The sequence below is a fragment of the Squalius cephalus genome (assembly GCF_949319135.1).
Source record: "Squalius cephalus genome assembly, chromosome: 18".
Lineage (NCBI taxonomy): Eukaryota > Metazoa > Chordata > Actinopteri > Cypriniformes > Leuciscidae > Squalius > Squalius cephalus.
The window spans coordinates 3,310,647-3,319,371 of record NC_137139.1 but is presented as its reverse complement, the minus strand read 5'-3'; positions in this window follow the sequence as shown (position 1 = coordinate 3,319,371).

Here is an 8,725-nt window from a genome sequence, read left to right as displayed (position 1 = left end):
CTGCTATAGAAGATTCTGCAGTGCTGTGATACTCAGATTTTATGATGTCATTATACAGAAAATGTTTTGACAGGATCATATAGACTCACTCAGACATCAAGAATCAGCGTATGAATCGCAACAATGGTGACAATGAAAAAAAAAAAATCTGACCAACTCTGAACTACTATAAAGTCACAAAAAGGCTTTGTTGGTTGTCACCATTGTTGAGATGCATATGTTGATTCTTGATGTCTCTATGCTACATTAAAAATGAACCAGCTCAAAACTTTTTCTGTATAACATATATTTATTAAAATTTCAGATTGTTATAATACTGATCCACAATATTTCAAGGGTCATGTGAAAAATTGTGGCATTTTAACTTTTTATAAAGCTAAATTCCATCTACATATTACGTAATATTGACTTACAAATCAGTAAAACAGATCACCATGTGATGATTATAACATCATCATTAACTGACCAAAAACATCTGATAATTTTTCTTGCAGTTAATGCTATAACAAAAGTGTATCAAATACACAGTTAAAGCAGACAGAGAAAACCAAAGTTTAAAACTCAAGTGTCATGAGCCAAACTAAAGCAGACACTGATCTCAATCATGGTGACATCAAATTTATTTTAAAGTTTTTTACACTTTATTTAAATTAGCATATTTTACTTTAATTTTATGGTTTTTGTTTGGCAGCTGCCAGTCATTTGACCCTTTTTTAACGATTTTTTTACAATGAAGGTATTTGATCATAATAATGCAGGAAATACCTGTGAAATAACAGTGTTTTTCAGTTTATTTAAATTAGTACTTATTAGTATTTTTACTTACATTTTATGGTTTTTGTTTGGCAGCCATAGCTGGCAGTCATTTGACACTTTTTTAAAGATTTTTTTTTTACAGCGTAGGATAGTTACCATCATAGTGACAAGTGGTGCATGCAGCTTGATTTGAGAGCAAATAATCCCTTTATATTGATGCGCTCATACAGCAAGTGCTTCTGTATAACATACTATTGCTAATTTGTTAGCAAATTAGTATGTTAGTAGATTAGTTTTTAAAAGATAAGTTTATACTAATAAAATACTTTGACTTTAAGAACTTAAAAAAAATTTAGACAGTTGATTGTTCTGCCAACTTATTTGGGTTTACAGTGTACTTCATAGATTTGAGTTATTTTAATTGAATGGACTTATACTATTAACTTTATTTACCCAAGTTATCTTAACAATAATTTATTGAGTTACTTGGACACAAATCAGTTAATAAACTTAATTGAATTAAGGCAATCGGTTTCCTCAAATTAAATGAGTTAGCTTAACTTGTTGGGTTTTACAGTGTGGTGTGCCTTTTTATTGCACAGAACTGTTTTAATTTCTCATGTTTTATAATAAATTTTTGTACTTTGTTTAATGATTTCAGATTTGTAATTTGTACTGTTAAGTTGTAAAATGTACAGGTGCTGGTCATATAATTAGAATATCATCAAAAAGTTTATTTATTTCAAGAATTCAACTTAACAGGTGAAACTAATATATTATATAGACTCATTACATGCAAAGAAAGATATTTCAAGCCTTTATTTGTTATAATTTTGATGATTATGGTTTACAGCTTATGAAACCCACAAAATCAAAATCCCAGAAAATTAGAATATTACATGAAATCACACAGTAATTACACAGTAATACCATGGTCATTGAACCAGGTTTTGGTTCTTTTGGCAGTGTGGGCAGGTGCAAATCCTGCTGGAAAATGAAGGAAGCATGAAGTGCTCTGGAAATGTCCTGGTAGACGGCTGCGTTGAGTGGATTTAATAAAGCACAGTGGACCAAAGTCCTCTTTTCTGATGAGAGCAAATTTTGCATCTCATTTGGAAACCAAGGTCCCAGAGTCTGGAGGAAGAATGGAGAGGCACACAATCCAAGATGCTTGAAGTCCAGTGTGAAGTTTCCACAGTCAGTGATGGTTTGGGGTGCCATGTCATCGGCTGGTGTTGGTCCACTGTGTTTTCTGAGGTCCAAGGTCAATGCAGCCATCTACCAGGAAGTTTTAGAGCACTTCAAGCTTCCTGCTGCTGACCAACTTTATGGAGATGCAGATTTAATTTTCCAACAGGACTTGGCACCTGCACACAGTGCCAAAGCTACCAGTACCTGGTTTAAGGACCATGGTATCCCTGTTCTTAATTGGCCAGCAAACTCGCCTGACCTTAACCCTATAGAAAATCTATGGGGTATTGTGAAGAGGAAGATGCAATATACCAGACCCAACAATGCAGAAGAGTTGAAGGCCACTATCAGAGCAACCTGGGCTCTCATAACACCTGAGCAGTGCCACAGACTGATCGACTCCATGCCACGCCGCATTGCTGCAGTACTTCAGGCAAAAGGAGCCCCAGCTAAGTATTGAGTGCTGTACATGCTCATACTTTTCATGTTCATACTTTTCAGTTGGCCAGCATTTCTAAAAATCCTTTTTTTGTATTGGTCGTAAGTAATATTCTAATTTTCTGAGATACTGAATTTGGGATTTTCATTAGTTGTCAGTTATAATCATCAAAATTAAAAGAAATAAACATTTTAATATATCAGTCTGTGTGTAATGAATGAATATAATATACAAGTTTCACTTTTTGAATGGAATTACTGAAATAAATCAACTTTTTCATGATATTCTAATTATATGACCAGCACCTGTATATATTTGAGTACAGGAAACTTAAAAAAAACAAGGCAATCAGTTGCCACAAAATATTTAAGTAACATTACTACTACAATTTAAGTTACGTAAATTATATAATTTAATTTAATAACACTTAAAGTTCTTTAAAGTAAGTTTAGATAAATTAAAAGTGTGGATATATATTTGAGGGATATTTTAATTAAGTGAAATAATTAAAGTTGTCAGTACTCAAAACTTTGAGTTGCATTAAAGTAAAGATGAGCAATACACTAAATATATATTTTGATGTTATATTTTTAATGTTTATTTATAATTTACAGGTACTCAAAGTAAGTAGCTATATGCTTACTGATGATATTTAAGTTTGCAAACTTACAAAAATAGCGGCAATCAGTTGCCTCAATTTTTTTGAGTTAGTAGAACTTATCCGGGTTTACAGTGTAAGAGATGACTCTATCCGGTTCATAAATATACATGTAAGTATATTATATATTATAATAGTTTTATCTTCGCGTGTATTAATGACAAACAGTTTGACGCTAAACTATTTCCAAAAGTACGTTGTTCAGTGGACTATCATTTTCAGGATTGTCGGAACTTTTGACAAACGACTCATTTGGCACTCTCCGTCGCGTATGCTAAAGACGATCGAAGATCACATCATCAAATCCAGGTACTGAATTACTGTCATATTTTTACAGATAAATTAATTAGGTTAAAAAAATACTATAAAAATCGACTATTAATTACATAGCATTTTCTTAGTATTGCCTGAGGTAGTCAACTAAACAGCAGATTCGTGGAAGCAGTTCGAGCTAACGTTAGCGCACAATGTGAACCAATCATGTCTAGTTAGTTAGCGCAGCAATCAAAATATTCCACATGCATATGACATCCCTCAGTTATGGTGTAGCCTAATGTTTTAATTTGTATTTATTAAAGGCATTTTTTTAAACCAAAAAGAACAGGAAAATCAGAGTCAGATGCTGTGGGAGTGGAAGGTGCGGATAAGACACATGTAGGTACAAATGAAGTTGTGGAACTTAGGTAGAGGAGAAGATGGAGTGGTGGACAAAAGAAATATAGAAATGGATGACAAAGCTAGAAAGAAGTGAAGGAACAGAAGAAGTGGAAGTGAGAGGCAAGGCAAGGCAAGGCAAGTTTGGCAAGGCAAGGCAAGGCAAGTTTATTTATATAGCACATTTCATACACAATGGCAATTCAAAGTGCTTTACATAGAAGAAATTAAAATAATAAAAAGAAATACGAATAATTAAAATAGTTTAGAAAAATAAAATAAAATACAGTACAGTACAGTCGGACGAACATTGGCACAGTGCTCATTCAGTAAATGCACAGCTAAACAGAAGTGTTTTGAGTCTGGATGTGAATGTGACTACTGTAGGAGCACGTCTGATCTCCTCTGGAAGCTGGTTCCAGCATAATAGCTAAAAGCGGACTCGCCATGCTTAGAGTGAACCCTTGGTATTTCTAGCTGATATGATCCTAGTGATCTGAGTGATCTGTTGGGTTTATATTCAGTGAGCATATCTGCAATATATTGAGGTCCTAGGCCATTGAATGATTTATATACCAGTAATAATACTTTAAAATCAATCCTAAATCTAACTGTGACAGTGTAAAGACCTGAGGACTGGTGTGATATGTTCATATTTTCTGGTTCTGCTCAGAGAGTGCTAAGAGAGGAAGAGAGCTCAGACATTGAAAGAGAAGAGAGAGAGAGAGAGAGAGCTTGAAACATCAGTACCCTGTGTGTCAGGTGCCCATGGTATGTGGTGTTCATGGTGCCCTTCAAATAGTTTTACATTGTCATAAAATAGGCAAAACCTTAAATAATAAAATTTAAATAACCTATAATTTATCATGTAAAGGCTCAATATATGTTTACCTTGCTTATGGTTACATTCAGTGCTTATGTTATTAGATACTGGTGAGATCTATGTTAAAAGAAACTATATGTTAAAAATAATAGAGATTACAGGTAGCTGTAAATAAACTTTTAAGTGTTCAATGTTTGCTTCATATTGTAGCATTTGAAAATAAGTGATTTTTATTTTGTATTTTAGATATCAAAAGTTAGGTTGGATGGCCCAACCCAGCCAAAACTACAGTTCCCAAAGAGCTTCCAAGGCGGAGTCCAGCGGAGCTTCTGTGCTGACTGGTACAAACATCATCCATGGCTTGAATACTCACAGACAAGAGATGCCTGCTACTGTTTTGCTTGTAGACACTTTTCTCTCTGATGCTCCAAAGTGTGTTTTTACCTCCTTTGAGGGGTACAGTAATAGTGGTTTTCTTCTCATGCCAAATCTGAGAAATCTGAGCAATGGTAGCATGTGCAGAGAACAAAAAGATGCGAGACAAAAATACCTCACTGTTGGGTGTCATGGATGAACATTACCAGAAAAGGGTAACAGAAAATACATCAGAAATACATCAAAACTCTGGCTGAAATTCCTGTCCTAACTGCTTCTGAAAATTGAGCTCAGCGGAGTCACTGCGAGTCTCCAGACTCAGACAGGCGAGGTGTTTTTTTATCCATGTTAGATTTGTTGGGCAACCATGATCCCATTGTTAAAATAAGATTTGAACAGCAATCTAAAAATGGCAAGTATACAAGTAAAACCATCCAGAATGAAACACTGGCTTGTTTGGCAGGAATGGTAAAAGAGGAAATCATGCAGGAAGTTAAAGAGAGTGGTCAATTTTCTGTCATCGAAGATTAAACTAAAGATGTTCAGAAAAAAGAGCAAATGTCAATTGTCCTGAGATACTAATTCAATGGTCTGATTTGTGAGAGCTTTCTAAAATGTCAAGAGGCAGAAAAGCTGGATGCTGCATGGTTAACTGAGAAAATAATTGGCTGTTTGGAAAAGAATGGTTTGGAGTACAAGACAAATCTGGTAGGTCAGGGGTATGATGGGTCAGCTGTAATGAGTGGGGCCAGTTCAGGTGTCCAAGCAAGAGTAAAAGTAGTGGCCAAGCATGCATTTTATGTGCACTGCAGTGCACACCGTCTCAACCTGGTCATAGTAGATGCCATCAAAAGTGTGCCTGATGCTGGCAATCTCTTTTCTTTGTTGGAAAGACTTTGTGTCTTTTTGTCTGGATCCATCAGAAATGGCTTGAAGTGCAGCGGAACATGTATGATGGTGTATCGAGGGAGCTCCAGCAACTTAGTGATACACACTGGGCTTGCAGACATGTAGCATGTTGCAATGTCATGGATAGATTGTCTGCTATCTTGCTTGAAGAGATCTCAGCTGAGAACAATCCTCAGCTGCCCAAAAAGGCCTTTCCCAGCAGCAGATCCAAGTAGCTGGACGCTGGTCATCGGAGGCTTTCAGGATTCGATCAAATTGCTCCCACATCAAAGAAGCTCAACAAACATTCCTCAGCTAAATTCTTTAACACCAGCTTGTTCCCATACACCCAAACCTACAGGCGCACCTGATCCACTTTAACTTCATCAATCCACTAAATAGAAATATTTCCATTCTCACTGCCGCAGCTCATCCACCCACTCGCACATGCAGGAACCAACTTCACTATTGAAACAGCAGTACTACCTCAGCTCCCACAGAAGTGCCGTTTCTCCATCCAAAAAGCTGGCACGGCTGCAGCAGTATTATCTCCTCAGCTCCCGCAGGAGCTCAATTTCTCTGGCTACATCTCTCCACTTCCGCAGCAGTGATGTTCTCTCCCGCAGGAGCTCAGTTACTCCATCCCAGTGGCAGCTCGTGGGTTTTAAAATAGAGGAGGCACACAAAATTTTAGCGGTCGGATTTTTACTACTTTAAAATGGCTTTTTTGGTCACTTATATACCTGAATATTTATAGAAAACAACACAGAAATCAAGACAAAACAAATATAAGTTTCCTCACCTAGTTCTACCCTATCACTGGAAGCAAAATAGCCATCCTTCTGTCCTTTTAAATGTCAAAAGAGTGTTAAAAGAGCACATTCGGACGTTTAGTGAAGCTGATTGCTGTAGCCTATATCCAACTTAGGCAGGGGGTCTATGTAGCTGTTGTTTGAATAGTAGTTTAGTGAATTTGTTTGCGATTAAGTATTCAATATCATTACTCTCCATAGTTACATCAGCGGTAGCAGTTCAAACTAATATCACGTAATCTACGTCTTGTCGATGACTGGTTGATACACCAAGGGAAGCAAGCCTCCTCTGCCATGTTATTTTTCTCAACACTCCTAATCAATGAAAGAGAAGTACTCGATGGTGATTGGCTAATTTTTTTTCCAACAGAGGCACAAGTCTCCGGCTATGGATTTGTCTCCCCCTCCCTTTCTCTATCCCCTCAGATTCGCGTTTCGCAGATTCGGCACATTCTGTGAAGAAGCGCACGCTGTTTACATTTACAGAGGTGAAATTAGAAACAAGAGACATATAATTTTGAGTAGGCTGTGCCTCCCCTGACGAGCCGCACTGCTCCATCCAAACTTACTCCACTGCCGCAGCCGTGTTATCTCTAACACTCCAGCAGGAGCTCAGCTCTCCGTCCAACTTATCTTTTGGATAGTTGGGAAACGCAAGCCGGAAAGCAAGATTGCTGCAGCAGTTTCATCTCCGCTCCCGCAAGAGCTTCGCTTCTCCGTATAACCCTGACATCACCTCTCCTGCTCCGGCAAGAGCTGACCTATGTGCAACCTCCCACAGCCGACTACCAGTGAGGCTCACCCTCCTGATGCCACGACCATCAAACTCTCATCCGATGACACAAGAAGCCCTCCCGATCCAGTGACTAACCGCCTTCCTACGATTGGCACACTTTCAGCTTTGTGCTCGGTAAGTTTTTGTGGGGCTTTCAACATCATTTTCCGGCTGCTGTCACATGTTAGTTGGGGAGTACTCTGAGTTCAGGCCAGAGACCGAGCTCGGAGCCCTCCTCTCAGACAGCACGCCAAATATGCATACCATTTATTCTATCTGACTTATTTGTAAGTGTGAACTTGTGAAATTATGTTTTATGTTTAAATGATCTATCCAATCGACTCATCATCAGTAATTACCACGTCTATCCTATCAGCATGAGAGGAAGCTTATATATACACACAGTTTTCAGCATCCCTCCACCACCCTGACTCCTCACTCTCGGCTTGTTCCTACAAAAGCCAGGAATACGGGCGGATACTCTGGGTTCGGGCCAAATACCTCAAATAGCTCGGAGCCCTCCTCTCAGACAGCACGCCAAATACACATACCATTTATTCTATCTGACTTGTTTGTAAGTCACAAGTGGAAAACATTAAAGACAGCTGTCAATCATCTCGTCCCAGCAATTTCCCCCCAAGGTCAGACCATACACTGCCAAGAGCTACATCTCAGACTCTACAGGCCTTAGTTAACATGTTAAAAGTTCATGACAGTACAATTAGAAAAAGACTGAACAAGTATGGCATGTTTGGAAGGGTTGCCAGAAGAAAGCCTCTTCTCTCTAGAAAGAACATGACAGCACGGCTTAGAATTGCAAAGTTGCATCTGAACAAACTACAATACTTCTGGGATTAATGTCCTTTGGACAGATGAGACCAAAGTGGAGATGTTTAGCCATAATGCATAGCGCCAAGTTAGGCGAAAACTAAACACAGCATATCAGCAAAAACTCCTCATACCAACTGTCCATCACGCTAATGGAGGGGTGATGATTTGGGCTTGTTCTGCAGCCACAGGACCCGGGCACCTTGATCAGTCATTGAGTCGACCATGAACTCTTCTGCATACCAATGTATTCTAGAGTCAAACGTGAGGCCGTCTGTTCGACAGCTAAAGCTTGCTGAAACTGGGCCATTCAACAGGACAATGATCCCAAGCACACCAGCAAATCTACACCCGACCCAGTCAAAGTCCAGACCTCAAACCTACTGACATGTTGCAGCGGGACCTTAAAGTCCAACTGAAATCAAAATTGACCCTATTTACTTTGTTAGCGCATATTACTAGTCTTGTGGTGAACAATTAATCCGTGCAAGTTAATACACAGAAAAAAAATGTTTGCCGTCGTAAT